This window comes from Cupressus sempervirens, chromosome 8 (genome assembly GCF_028749045.1).
Source record: "Cupressus sempervirens isolate cs-2001-9-10 chromosome 8, ASM2874904v1, whole genome shotgun sequence".
NCBI lineage: Eukaryota > Viridiplantae > Streptophyta > Pinopsida > Cupressales > Cupressaceae > Cupressus > Cupressus sempervirens.
In genome coordinates, this window is record NC_143125.1 from 758951890 (window position 1) to 758968549 (window position 16660).

The window sequence follows — 16660 nt, forward strand, 5'->3', positions numbered from 1 at the left end:
GACTAGAATGAACTACAGATTTTGAGCTACCCATTTGTTGTTAAACTAATTCTAATTTAGAGCTATAGATTTAGAGTTACTCATGTTTTGTTAAACTAACTCTAATTTAGACTTACCCATGTGTTGTCTATCAATGCTTGTAATCTAAAGAAAAATTTATGCTCGTGCATAAGCAACTGAGATCAGGGGATAATTCATGTGTTTCTATACCATTACAAAGCAATAAGAGTAAAATGCATAAGCTTAGTTTATTCATCACACTAGACCACCATAGCAAGAGGAATATTGAAGTAGAAATGAATTTTAGAGGGAACACCTTGGCTAGTTGTAGAAGTAGTAATTGCCTTTCCAAATAGGGCAGATTTAACTACTTCTCTCCATACAATCAAACAAATAAATAGCACCAGAATGCTGCCTCTCAAAGCCTAAAACTATTGGTAATGTTTTTAAGGAATTCTCTGTACAAATATAGTTCAATAATTAGGATTGTGGGATAATTTGTCTTACCTCTAGATCATGGAGTCTCTACATGTCCAAAGTCTTCCCAAGATGGTTGCATTGTAAGAAGGAGACTAGTTTCTCATTTATTGGGATCGATACATGCTAATATAATTTTCTATTCACACAATCTTATAATTGGCTATACAAGAGTTTCATGGTTTTTAGATGGAGCTTCCATAGTATCAAGTTGTACCTTAATCAACTCCCATGGTCATAAACATGATCATTTTTATCAAACTGTTGTAAAACTTTTTTTGAGCTTGATATCTTTTCGTCTCTCTAGCTTAGGATTTGATCTCTCCAAAATCTTCCAATCAAGAATCCCCAACTAAAGGTAGCTTTGAGTGTTATGATTTTATTCTATACTTTGGGTTGTTGATGCAACCATTTGTGTCCTTTGTTTTAACATTAGTAATGTGTAGGTATCTATGCTACTTGATTCATATTTGACAATTTAATGTCATTTGTTAACTAGGTTCAAAAGTTTAGTAAAGCTCAACTAGTCAAACTTGTTAATTGAATCTGTTTCTCCTAATTTTTTAGCCCTTTGGAGTTTAGATATGCATTAATAGCCATGTTTTTTTATGTATACTCATTTATTTTGATTTAAACGCATAAACCTATAAGTTCAATTGACTCTTGTTCCTCTATCTTAAACTTTTTTTCCTACAAAATTCTGGGTACCTGTATGTATATGTTGGGTACTTGTATGTATATGTTGGGTACTTATGTATATGTTTACCTCATTGTCCACCTTGTCATTGGTTCAGCTAAGAAAGGTGCATGTTCAGTACAAAAACTAAGAAATGGAAATCGATAAATGAAATAGAGTATCATGGGGAGATGTCAGTGATCTAAGGTTGTGAAATTATAAATGGGTAAAGAAATAATATTATTGAATATTGTACCATTTTGTATTTGTATAAGAAATAAATGAGGCTTTTAGAGCATCAAATCTTACATGGTCGACCATCAACAGTGTTAGAAAATGGGCCATATTTCCTAGGATAGAAAATCCTAATAGAATAAATAGATTTGTTGGATTCAATCTCAAAAAAATCTGAAGATTTTAGATGTCCAAGTGAAAGAGATTTAGAATACTATCTAGAAATAACCTCAGCTACTCCTCACCCTTCCTATCATGTTTCATGTCTTCCATATGCACATACATATCAAGCATTAGTCTTAGCATAAAAACATGCATTGGAGAAAGTTATCTCCCTTGGATTTGTTCGAATCTCCTCCAACCTAATCATCGTACATAGTGGCAATATAATATTTTCAAAAATAAACATTAGAATAACATAATTGAGATAGCTCCATTCACATTAAAGAATTACATCTTTTGCATTATTTTTTATCTATTAATTGAGGATAATTGAAGGTGACATGTTGGTCAATAGGATTGGCAAATAGTTTGAAGGTTTATTTTCTAAGATGCATGTATGTATGTGCAAGTAGTGGTGAGGTAGTTTGTAATAAGTTAAAAAGAACAAGGGTATTTTGTGTTTGTATTGTGTGTCATTGAATTATTTACAGTCTTATAGTCCAATAGTCTATCATAAATTTTCATCTTGTTTTGTGCATCTAAACTATTGTTTTCTAGCTGATAATTGCTGAAAATGTCATTCACCAATCTCTTGATGAGCATTGATGAGGGGCTTCATGTCACTCTTGTTGCTTCCACAACTAAAAATGTGAAAGTTGTTTGGACTTGAGATATGGAATGAAAATTTCTCAATATACTCCTTGAGCAAGTCACATTAGGAAGAAAAGGAGAAGGGGGGTTTCGAAAAGAAGCTTGGAGCAGCATTGCAAGGAGGTTCAATTAGGATATATGAAGATGAATCTTGTAAGAGACAACTTCAAGAATAAATTGAAAGCATGGAAGCAAGCTTATTGAATGATGAAAGACTTGAGAAATATGAGCGGCTTCACATGGAATGAAACTACTTAGTGTGTGGATGTTAATGATTTTGTATAGGAAGAGTTGTTAAAGGTAATGTACTCTACACAATGTTTATAAGTTAAGTTACTAATGAAAGATAAATATCTAATACCTTATTTGCCTTCATGTAGCGAAAGGACTTCAAGAATGCTAGGGTGTACAAGAGGCAACCATGCCTCTATTACAATGACTTAGCAATCATTGTTGGGAATGACACTGCAGATGGAAGTATAGCTGCAACAACCCAAGAGAATGAAGATGGGCACCTTTTTGATGAGGTGACTGATCTTGAGAAAGATAGAGGCTTCACTACACCTATGGATGGCATTCTCGAATTTGAGGAAGGGTTCATTGGGATGAATGATTCTAGTACATCTATTAGACAGAATGCTTCCACACCATCATCATCGAGGAGGATGAAGAAGAGGAAGGCAAGCATGGCTTCTTCTTTAGATGTGATATGTGAAAGCATACAAGATATACGGGAAGGCATGAGGGGGTCTCAAATAGTAAAAGTTAATAAAGGAGAGATGAAGCAAGATATATCAGTTGCATTTGCAGCCCTCAAGGCTATACCTAGACTTAGTCGACAAACTATGATTGTGGCTTATGACAATTTTACTTCAAAACCTACAAAAGCTTGAGGGTTCTTACAGATGAGTCTAGAGGAGAAAGAAGAGTATGTCTGATATAAATTTGGAGGATTGTAGTGATTGTAATGATTTTCCAACATGACATTCCATGTTTAGTTTTTGTTTCCATTTTGACTTTATCACACTTTTGCATGATCAAATTTTCCAAAATTATAACTTGTTTGCATGATCAAATTTTTGAATACTGCTACTATTTGTGCCATGTATCATTGGGATTGTTTGGGAGATTTTTATTTCTATGATTGAAATTTTAATAATATTTTTAAGGTGCAGTATTTATATGCTTGTTTAGAATTTCATAAATTTATTAGAAAGGAAAATGTTATTACCCCTCTGTTTGAGAAAATGATGAGTTTAAGTGATGCAGGTCGCATAGGATGTTTAGTGCTCCCAAAATCTTGTGCTGAGGTGAGTCACCAATAGTAGAAAGGAAGATGAACCTAGAGTATCATTCTTTAGTTAATTTAATTTAATTTATGATATTCTATAGTTTAAGTTTGTTAAAACTTAATATTGAATCCTATATTTGCCTTGCTTTTCAAAATAAAATTTCGTGCAATGGATTCGCTAGATATAATATGAATTAGATACTTGTATCAATTGGATTTTATATCTGGGATTCAAAAAGTTGTTTGTTGTGGCTACTTAATGTAGGTTCCATACAATCAAGTCCAAACCAAATGGTGGATGTGTTATCTAGCAGTTTATGTAGAAGGGGAAAAATAGAACTTATGTTACTATGGCATTTGATACTAGAAAGTCACATGATAGATTGGGGAAATAGTATACAAGCTTCTATACCATATTGATGAAAGTGGTGACTTACACATGATAAAAGTGTTATATGAATTTTAGTGCCTATAGATTTCATTTATCATGTTTTATAATATTGTGCAATAAATTCATAGTCAGTAGTCAATTTAATAGGCATGTCTCATTTAGATAAAATAGAGGTGTTGCACTTGTGAATGTAATAATGAGCGGCTGGCCATATAGACATAGTATCTATCTATGGGAAAAGGGGAAAAAAAAAGTAGGAGTAATATTACGTAATCTTTAATCTAGGAGCTCCATACCATATATTTCCTACAATAACATTTGTATTGTTAGTATAGAGAGAATCAAAAAACTAATATTTTCTATGGAGGTTTATTAAATATAGTCTAATGTTTTATATATATGTATATGGAGAGAGAACACAATGAGTATGTTTTGTCACTTATACTATCCACTTTCTTATGAATGAATTTGATATAAACAAAGCATTCATCAACATAGTGTATTTTTCCTACTGATCTAATAAATTGATGTTAGTTTTGTAGTTTGAATCAACTATTTACAAGAAGAAAAGATGAGGATAGTAGTTTTTGTGTGCATTAACTTTGTAGTGTTATAAACCATAATGACCCAGAGGGATTTATATCTCTAGTACAAAGATACTAAAAAACAAAACAAATCCTAAAATAGCAAATGAAGACCTTGATTTGGACATCACACCTACAATCTTTGATATCTAATATTTATAATGGGAAATGGCCCAACAATAAGACTGGGTAGCCAAATAACTTTGAAGATAGCCAATATTTATAATGAAATCAGAAAAAATAAAATAACTTTATCCAATACTAAACAATCTTTCGTAGCTTTGATGGGATTGGAATCTAAATATCCAATTGAATTTTATATTTCATATATTAACAAATTTAAACAAATATGCTCAATAATTAGCAAATACAATCATATGTCTAAATATCTAAGTAGAGTAATTTAGTATGATCTACACAACTTTGTATCATTTTTTGAATTGCAAGAATAAGATCTAAGCTTAAAATGAAATGACCTTTATATGGGTAATCTGCAGTGAAGACAATAGTTAACTTTTTTTCATTGATAATTGTATAAATCAACATGAGATTAATCAAAGCTCTTGTTAGTGCAATAATAAAACTAATATTAGTTCTTTTGGATCAATTATATTAAAAATAAGAGCCATAACTTAGAAAGAACTACTTTCATATGAAAAACTATTTATATAAATTTAAAAATCACAACTTAGAATTCTGCACAAGGTTGATGGGTAATGGTTGTTCCATGTTCATATGCCTAATGGTTGTTCCATGTTCATTATTCTATATAGGGTCAATGGATTCGTTAACTTTGTCGTTGTGTTGATGTGGTGTTGGACCTCTCATAATAAAGACATCACATACAAAGGATAATCCTGGGCGTGAGTTTTTCTGTTGTTCGGATAAAAGAAAGGTTGTTACTAATTATTTTTATTTTATTTTTTTATTTTATTATTGTGGCAATCCCTAATGTACTTTTCGAATGCAAGGGCACAATGGCTACAATTTCTTTGAGTGGGTCAAAGAAGGCTCATCTACATCAAGCATGTGAAAATCTACAGAAGAAGATAGGAAGGGTTGCAAGTTGTGCATTGTGTAGGAGATAGCTACTAGGGAGATTGGTTCTATGGTGAAAGCTGAAATTGTGTTTTAGCGTAGACTTAATTTTGTTCTATTTTTTATAAACACACTATTGGTGATGGTGATTCTAATTTTAGTAATGAAATGATCATTTTGTTGTAAAGAATCATGGAGACTAAACCTTTTATATGATTTTGTATTAAACAATGAGCAAATTTTAGTAATTTCAAATTTATATTATTTGTATAACATTTTTATGTTTATATGTATTCATTTAAAAAATGTTGAAATAACTTAATTTCTTATTAATTTCATTTAATAAAATAGAATCAAAAAAATTATTTTCTTTACAATAAATTGAAATAGTCAACCAAATATAATAATATAATGAAAAAATATATATATTAAATGAATTTAAAAATCAAATTGACGTACAACTCAATTCATCAAATTCGGATCGGGATGAGCAAATTTAACTAATTTCACAATTATATTATTGTGTATATTTTTTTTTATGTTTGTATCTATTCATTAAAAAATGTTGACATAAATTAATTTCAAATAGAATGAAAAAAAAAATTTCTTTACGATAAATTGAAATAATTAACCAAATATAATAATATAGTGAAACAAATAAAATATATTAAATGAATTTAAAATCAAATTGATGTACAAATCAATTCATCAAGTTTTACGAATTTCACAATTATATTATTGTGTATAATATTTTTATGTTTTTATCTACTCATTAAAAATGTTGACATAAATTAATTTTAAATAGAATGAAAAAATAAATTAGTTTCTTTATAATAAGTTGAAATAATTAACCAAATATAATACTATATTAAAATAAATAATATATATTAAAATATAAACTTAACTGTATTCCAATTCTAAATTTTTACAACCAAACAAGGGAGTAACATATTCCAATCAAATACCAGGTGAAACAAACAAGAATGGGAATGCTCTTTTCCATTCTCATTCCACATTTCCATTCCTATTCTAATTTTCTATTCCTATGCTGACAAACAAATGGGCCCTTAGGGCCCATTTGGCAAGTGGAATAAACCCGAAATAGGCATTTGTATATTCCTCAAAAATCTGTATTCTTCATTTGGGTGCAACAAGCAGGAATTAAGAATTGGCATACAAGGGGAATATGAATTCCATTTTATGTCCAAAAAAAGCGTATTTCAATTCCACCTAAATACTTCATTAAAAGCAATAGAATTTTGGGTTCGTCTAAAATATGCCTATTCATTTTGTTGGGCACTCAAAATAGAACTACTCGTGCACGGCTTCTTTGGTTTGAAGGTAGCAATTTGTTATGTTCTCTCTAGTTTGGAGGTAGGGATTTTTTGTTCTTTTTGGTTTTATTCCTTGTCTCTTTGCTTCTTAATATTGGTGTGTAGCACATGTGCAGTTTAGGGTTTTTTAACAGGAAGATAATACATACTTGATTTCATGACAATTGGATTTATTTTTTGTTTGTGGGTGCAGGTAGAAGAATAGGACTTCTCTATTTTGAAACTACGACTACACATGCGAACCATAGATAAAATGATACTATGTAAGAAGACCATAACCCTTATAACATATTTGAGCAACATGGTTTTTGGTACCAAATTATTTAGGATACAAGTCTTGTTTCATGTTCCTATTCATCTTCTTTACAAGTAAGTCATATTATTTCGCAAATATGGTTTTGTAAGAGTTATTCTCTCTTTGATCTTTGATTTTTTGAAAGGGCTTTAGCACAGAAGCAAATTTTTTTGTGTTCCTGGTTGTTCTTTCATTAATATTGGTATCATCGGTTATTAGGGTTAGGGGTTTTTTGTTTTCCTTAAATTTTGTTATCATATTCTTTTATCACATTGTGGGTAATAATCTTTGATTTTACTCAAAAAGCGATTGTAAATAGTGTCTTCCATTCTTATCCCTTCTATGTCCTCCACAATGCATTTGATACTCTACTTGAAAACAAATTTTGGGCAAAAGAAAAAGAGGATAGTTGCTAATTGCTTTTTCCTTTGGATGCTTGTTGACCCTGCATTTTCCATTGCTATACAAAGCTCCACCAATATGGGCTCGAAGCATATATTGTATTTGGAGAGATGTTCCTTAACCCACTCAATAATAGTGGTTAGAGAATCTTCTTCTTGCTGAAGCCATATTGAGGGTTTTTTTCCAATCTCCCCAAACTCAAGAGCCAGGATATGGAACTCCACAGCCTATGATATGTGTTTTTTGGCAACCTGAATGGCTATTAAAGCTTCATTTCCTCCCTCTTCTTTCATGTATATGTTCCATTCTTCCTTTCCCCATAGCCAATTCATTGAACCTAGATTTTTAAAGTAGGAAGATTTCTCATTGCTATCGATGGGTCTTGCAATATCAAGTGCTCCTTCATATAGCCGATGAGCTCTACTTAGCTTGTATCTGAGAATGCAAGGTCCATAACTTTTATTGGCCACTTGTTGGTACATCTTGTTTCCTTTTCTCTTGAGGGCTTCACTACCAAATACTTTACTGATGGATTTTTGGGAAGCCATTTCTTATGCTAGATACCTTGTGTAAAAGTAATTTAAACATTGTAAAATAAAAATCAATTGGAAATACTTGGAGACTAGAGGAAAGAGCTGATTCATATTCTCAAAGTGGATACAAAAAAGAGTTAAGTATGAAAGCAGAGGCAAGATAAACACACCACTTATATATAAGCAAGCAATTGTTCTATGCTCTTGTTCTTCAAATATAATGTTTTTGAGATGAGTATAAACAAATGTAATAACTAATTTCATATTGGGAATGTTTTTGGAGATTGAGTGTGCATTATACTCTAAAAATCTGAATCATTTATATGAGATATGAATATAGAATAGATACAGTTATAGGTTCTATGTTAGTTTAAACTCTTAGTTATTTCCTTTTGTATTGTGGACACTTCATACTTAACACAAAAGGAATAATGATGGTTACAGTAAACAAAGACTTGTTGGAAAAAGGAAAAAGAAAAAAAATTTAAGAATATTTGAAAAACAGCAAAAGAAAATAACTTGTACCAATAGTTATAAGCAAATAGTGATGAAAGAAGATGGCATGTTCTCTAAACTTGTATGTCCATAGTGGTGCAAAGAAATTATAATAGAAATAACACAATCAACCGATCTTTGGGAAGATAAGATAATAAAAATAAGGGAATCAAAGAAATAGGAGTGCTATTGTTCTCAAAAAATTGTTGATAGCTAAAGAAGTAATAGATAATGATGCTTAAGATGAATTGTTGAAGAAAATATTAAAGTTCATTTGTGATCTTGATAATCAGTTCTTGATGAAGTCAATTTTAGATGAAAAAACTAGAGTGGCTATGTTTTGGTTGGGGGCAAATAAAGCTCATAACATAGTCTGGATTTTTCCACTAACATTGGCACATTATAGGAAAACGATGTTTGACTTACCAGCTTTTATAATTCTATTTATATAACCTACAATATTAGGCCAATATTTATATAACCTAGAATATTAGGTAAATATTTACAGATTGTTGGGAAATTGAAAGTATATAAACGTACATGGTTTTGGCATTTTCTCATCTAAATGGGTATTTAATTTTCTGTCAGCAGTAATGGGGGCAAGCAATGCTATTATTTCCAATGACCTCTAAGATGGTGTCGATGGCTCCATTTTGTTGCTCACTCTTTTCTTCTCAACAAAGAAATATATTGTTTAATATATGATAACCAGGGGGATGAAATTCATAAACAAAGTGGGACTATATATAGTCAAAATAAAATGGTTTATATAGAAAAACTAAAATATTCAGGTGCAACTTATTCTACGAAATCCTATGAGAAAGTGATTACGTGTAGGCAAGGATTGTTTTCTCATTAATTTTGTGTGAGGATTTGGTGGTTTGAAACAAATCTTATTTACTACCTGCTTTCCTATCTTTTTGCTTATGTTATTTATTTAAAAAGATGTTCAAAACAAGGGTGCAAATAAATGTATAAGGAAATTGAAATTAAGTTTGGTTTTCCAAATGGATTTTCCACTAACATTGGCACACTATAGGAAATTGAAATTAAGTTTGGTTTTCCAAATTCTTGGAAATTGTAAGTCTAGAGGAATAGAGTGATACCCTGTGTGTAATAATTACTAAGACATTACTAAGGCTTGTGATATAGTTGCATGGGAATTCCTCTTAAAGGAATTAAACATTGACCATCAATTTATCTAGGAGTTCTATATACATCACTAATAATATTCATCCCATTAAGCTAGACATTGCTAAGGCCCATGATATAGTTGAATGAGAATTCCTCTTCAAGAACCAAACTTTGATTATCCTCTTCATTGGATCAATTTAATCAGGAGTAAATGTGCAGTGAAAAATTTGTGGAAATTTTGAATTTATTTCTTCTTTGGGACATTCAGAAAGGAAAGAAAAGCATGAGACTAATGTAATGACAAATTGTGTTAAAGAGATAAGATGTCAAAATGACACATTAATGGATGAAAGTGACTAATTTAAAAATACAAAGAAAAATAAAACTATAAATGGAAATGGAGAAGATAAATATATTGTTACAATTGGCTTCAACGAAATCTTATAATTATACTCATGACAGTAATCTAAAATGTTTGAGAGCTAAGTTGACACCTACTCAATGCATAACCAAAGAAACATAGTTTTCTTTTCTTTACTTGCTTTAACATTTTCCCTTAAGACATGTTATAATTTTGATGGACTCCTAGCATATATCTATATATAAAAAAATTCATATAGAAGTTATCTTTTATTGGACTAATAAGACATCTTCAAGCTGATTTTCAACTATAGTCACCTAACTACCATCCAACTGTCTAATTTTGTTTGACCCCATTTACAAATAAAATATCTTGTTCTTATCATAAAGATATACCTTCAAACTTCTAGATTTAGAATCTCCCATGATTTAGAATCTATTGGATACCAATCCTCACATGCATATTTCATGACCTCAATAAGGTTTGGTTCCTTTGGTCACAAATATATTAAATTATTGAATGTCTAACTTTCTTTCTAATATCCTTCTCTATTTTGAAAGTATCGCAGACTTTAGTGTAAACTATTTTCAAAGTATCACACCAATATAAACTAAGTTTATCTTCAATAATATCATCATCACCATCAATATTTAGCAATTCTTTAACATTGTCTATAACCATGGCAACAAGCTTTGACTCGACAAAGTCTATTCTTAGGTTTAGTAGATTGGGACTTCTTTTACCTTTTTGATTTTATGATTGTTTTTTTAGAATCAAGTACCAGCTACTTCAGCTTTATAGTCATAAGCTCAAAACAACTTCAAAAAATGTTAAAGTTTTGATTATGATAGAGTCCTCTTATAAGCTCTTTATGAGCCATTCTTGTCCATTTTTTGGTTCTTGTATGTATAGCTAACGGTTTCTTCTTGTATGCTACTGCAATTTCTTCTCGAAGTTATTGTTGTTATTTGTGTTGTGTCTAGTTAGTTTTTTGGATGTAGTCCCATAATTGTGGAGTTAATGTTTTTGCCTCTGGTTGGAATTTATTTATATTGATTGTTGCCGATGGAGAACATCATCAATCAAATGGTAATGACTAGTATTATCTGCAGAGTATAACACATCAACTTATCCTCATTCGATCTAAAGTATATAACTTGCCTTAAGTTGTCATCTTATCTACATTTGATTTGAAGTATATACATTTGATTTGAAGTATATACAATACAAAGATTCGATGGCAAAGAAAGTTGTCTCTCCAAAACATCCTATGCATAGTCCAATCCTCATACATTTCAATAATATAAATTATATCACCAAACTAGTTGTGTATCAGATTTATTACTCACAAAGAATGTGTTTGAATCAGTCTCTTCCTTGATTTTCTCATCTTTATTAATACAGAAATCTAAATTAAATCTATATATGTGTTTATAGGGTGTTCGATGGATCCTACTATTGATAAAAAAGTTTATGAAATCATTGTTAGGAAGATTACGCTCTTTTATGTACTTGCATTTTGCTTGCAGCCCAAGCAGTACTCATAGTAGCATCTTACGAAGATGCTAGAAGACAATGATGCAAGCGAAGAAGAGTTGATTGTCCTTTCTTTAAACATATTATATATTCTAATGACATGGATTGCCATGACCAAATACGCATGACTAGAGGAGCTTTCTTCAAACTCACCAATATTCTAAGGGAGAGAGGGATCATTAAACATACAATAAACATGAAATTGGAAGAACAACTAGTCATGTTCCTACATACCCTTGACCACAATCTAAGGAATTTCAAGATTGGCCATAACTTTGGTCACTTAGGAGAGACTATGAGTCACCACTTCCACAAGGTCTTGAAGGCAATAATATTGCTCCATGGCGATTACTTTTTTCCCCCTTCTCCAACTACCCCTCCAAAAATTCTTGGGAAGGATCATTTTGATTCGTACTTCAAGGTAAATCTCCTATTGACATGTACTTTGTTGCTTGAGTATATCATTACGTATATGACTATAATATTTTTGGTGTTCTAGGATTGTGTTGGAGAAATTGATGGGACCCATATACCAATTACCATTGATGTGGACAACCAAGAAAAATACCATGATAGAAAAGGCAATCTGTCACAAAATGTAATGGGTGTTTGTTCCTTTGACTATAACTTTCAATATGTTCTTACTGGTTGGGAAGGTTCAACTGCAGATAGTCATGTTCTTGCTTCAGCTCTATCAAGAGAAAATCCACTAATAGTTCCCCCTGGTATATTAAATCATATTTCTAATGATTATATAGTCATTATTGTAAACCATAGTGTTTATGTTATTTCAATCATAATACTTTTTGTTCTTTTGTATAGGAAAATTCTATTTAGTTGATGTCGGCTATCCAAATGTTCCTAGATTTCTCAGCCCATATCGGTGTATGTGATACCACCTAAAAGAGTTTTCCAGAGAAAACCTGATCAACAATGCCCACAAACTATTTAACCACCAACACTCCTCTCTTAGGAATGTGATTGAGTGCACATTTGGTATTTTGAAGCAATGTTTTCCTATCTTGAGGCATGTGACATCTTATAGTATCATGACTCAAACAAAGATCATGTTAGCATGTTGCATACTACACAATTTCATTACAATAGCAATTTCATTACAATAGAGGACGGTGTTTCACAAGAGGTGGAAATTGAAGAGGACGTTGATTGTGGAGGGATAAATGGTCGAATTCTTGAGACTTTTGGGATGACTCAAAGAGATAGAGATGATTGGGGAAATTTTTGAGATGAAATAGCAAAAAAGATGTGGGAGGACTATAGATCTCAACATTAGTTGATTGTTTTACTTGCATTGATACATTCTACTTCAATTTTGAATAGCTAGAATACTACATTGACACTTTCTATACAAGGTTCATTCATTAGGATATATGATTTAGCATTCTATAAAACTGTGACAGTGATTCAACATTCTATAAAGCTATTTCAATATTGATTTCTTATTGCAATACTACATATGGTTCACTTATTTGTATGATGTGTATTGTTTCTTTAATGGCCAGCTTAATTAGTCTTCAGTTTATTATTTAGTTTCTATTTCTAATCTTAGTTACTGATTGTTTTGTTTAGAAACTTTGTCATAGGGGCTAGCCAAGTCATACTTCATAAACCTTCAGAAAAAAAATTTCCTCTTCTTGCATGGAAAATTCAACTGTAGATCATACATAGAGAATTTTATGTCCTTTTCTTCTAAGGACTGGAAGGTGTAATCAGAGCCTTTTGTTGTATACCATCCATTAACACTGTCTCCTTCTCCCTCTATACTTAATGTAAGAGACTTTGCCATGATTTTCAAGGAGGATCTCCTATGATTTTCCTGCAGACACCCAAAAGAAATTTCTTTTTAAAAAAATTCATAGTACTTGTAAGAATACTAATCATCTACTCCAAACATTAAATTCCTCAAGTTTTTAAATTTTTTGGATTAGATTACATTGGTTAAGATGACATTATAGTAATTTTTCCTAAAACGTTTAGGATCACAGTTTACTATCTATCTATCTCATCTAGTGGAATTGAGAGATTCTTTTTGAATTACACTATACAATCTTTCCTATTCATCTTTGAAATATGGGTCAGTTAGAAAAAGAAGGGAAATGAGAGATATTTCCTGACATAGAATATAATCATTTCTATCTATCTTATAAAGTTAGTATCATGTTTATGATGCATGTTGAGATTAGAAAAAGCAACTAAGAGTTTAAAATTTTCTGATATAGGTTGTTATCTAAGCTTCATTTTCTACATCTAAAAATATAATGGGTTGCATTCTATGATCTAATGTAAAACTACAATAGAGAAGAGATTGAAAATTTTGAATCAGATTATACAATTTTTCACTTCATCTTCAAATATTTGAAATCACACTTTATGATATATGATGAAAATAAGATAGCAAAAATAAAAAGTAGTGATGAAACTAGTTAGCTATAAGAAAAATATATTAGAAATATCTATACCTTCTCTTTCATAATATGTGATTTCAAGCTATTGTAATGATTGCCGATGTGGTTTATTATGAACATGAGTTTTTGGTTCTCCTCCCTTATATGGTTCAATTCAACAATGAGCTGCAAATCTGATTTATGTAAGAAAATGAAGACACGTTTTATGTTGTATAAGAAACTAATCATGAGATTAGGTCATATGCATACCTCACTTTTATGATGATCCATCTTGATTTATGCAAGAATGCCTCATAGGTACTAGCCAAGTCAAACTTCATAAACCTTTGGCATACAATTTACAATGTGTTAAAATCAAAGACCATTTGACATATCTGTAGGACAATCAGACATATTTGACAAGTAATCCAATCATGGTTGTTATTTTTCCACCCTTGAATTGTATGTTGCACACTATCTTGTGACATCATCCATCTCCAAGGCATTCACAATAATTTGAGATTGCTGATTTATTTTTTATTTGCATTCTAGTAAAGCTTATTGCATTTGCATCTAATTCAGCAATATTTTCGAATGGTCCAGTACCTAATTTTATTCTCTTGGGCCGTTGTTTTTGAAAAGTTGTCTATGATTTTCAGTGAACTACTTGTAGATTTGGTTGTTTATTTGTTTACATTGTCATTACATTTTATTTTCTAATATGACTTAAATAATATATACAATGTGCACTTTTATTTTATGGATGTTTTCCAGCAATATAACAGTTGCTTATTGCAGCAATATGTCTTTCACAGATCTTTTGATGAGCATACATGAGGAGGTTAATATGCCCCCCATTGCCACCCCTATTGCTACACCTATTTCTACCCCTACTTCAACTTCTTTTAGAAATCCAAAAGTTGTATGGACTAAAGAAATGGAGAGAAAATTGTTGGATTTTTTCCTTGAGCAAGTCAACCTATGAAGGAAAGGTGAAGGAGGTTTTTGTAGAGAAGCATGGAGTGCTATTGAGAGGAGATTCAATCAAGAGTTAAAATTGAACCTTGGAAAAGAAAATTTCAGAAATAAGTTGAAAACATGGAAGACGGGGTATAGAATAATGGAGTTACAAAATACAATACCTTTTCTTGGAATGAGGTAACTTAATGTGTGGATGTTGAGGATAGCGTGTGGGATGAACTTTTGAAGGTAATGTCCTCTTCAAAGTTTTTTTCAATACTAATGTCATAAAAATATCTAATTATTTAATTTTGGCAACGTGTATAGAGAAAAGAATTCAAAACTACAAAAGTGTATAGGAGGCAACCATTCCACTATTTTAATGATCTAGTTGTCATAGTGGGAAATGACGTGGTAGAAGGAAGTGTAGCTTGAACACCACAAGATGTTGAAGATGGTAACATTTATGATGATGGTGTTGATCTGGATGATGATGATTATTTGAATATACCTATGAATGGTGTTGCTGATTTGGATGAAGATTTCCTTCAATCAAATTAGTCTACTACATCCACTAGAAGCATTCCTTCAACACCAACAACAAGGAGGCTGAAGAGGAGGAAGGCAAGCATGGTCGCTTCTATGGATGTAATATTTGAAAGCATCCATGAGATACAAGAGGGAATCAAATAGTCGCACACCATCAAATTTGATAAAGAAGATATTAGGAAAGAAGCTACAGATTTATTTGCTACTTTGAAAGCCATCCCTGGAATCAGTCAACAAACTATGACTATCACATCTGATCATTTTATGCAAGAATCAACAAGAGCTATTCGGTTCTTAGAGATGGATGACATAGTGAGGGAAGATTATATTAGATATAAATTTGGAGGATTGTAATATTCTCAGGGATAATGAAAATAGTATTTTATATTATCTTTAGTCTTGTTTAGAACTATTTAGCACTCTATATTGAGTGTTCACATTTTGTCAAGCACTTTGGTAACATTTATACTTCAACATTTTGTTCATGTTTTAATACTTTACTTTGTTTCAGAATTTGTAAATAGAAATTGTGTATTGTGTATTGTGTTCCAGATGTATCAAGTTTATTGATATTGCATAATTTATGAAACAATTGCATTCTTTCCTTTGAAATAATTTTATTTTTTCCTTTTCTTGTATATGTATCATCTTGAATGATATATGGCTCAGCCCTATATTTTTTCCTTTTCTTGTATATGTATCAGCTTGAATGATATATGACTCGATATATATAGCCATACTGGTTGTTCACCCTCTTAAATTCATTTGAATTCTATTTAACCTCTGTATCTAGAGGCATTCTCAGCTATGGAATCACACATGTTGGTCTCACTCCATTTGATCTTGTCAAATGTAACATGCAGGTATATACTTTGTTGATCAATGGTAGAGTTTGAATAGTCAAAGATCTTGTTATTTTGAAATTGAGTAGAATGAAATATTTCAAATGTTAGGTAATGGAGTTTTTGGAATTGATTATATTTGTAGAATAGTACTTTTGGATTTGATTATATTTTAGAAAATTTAGATTTGACTCTATGAAATTGAATCTGAATTTGCCAAATTGTTATGTAATGAAGTTTATGAACTCAACTTGTGTAATAAAGTTTAAGATTTCACTATGATGAAATGCTAAATAATAAACCTTTGTAT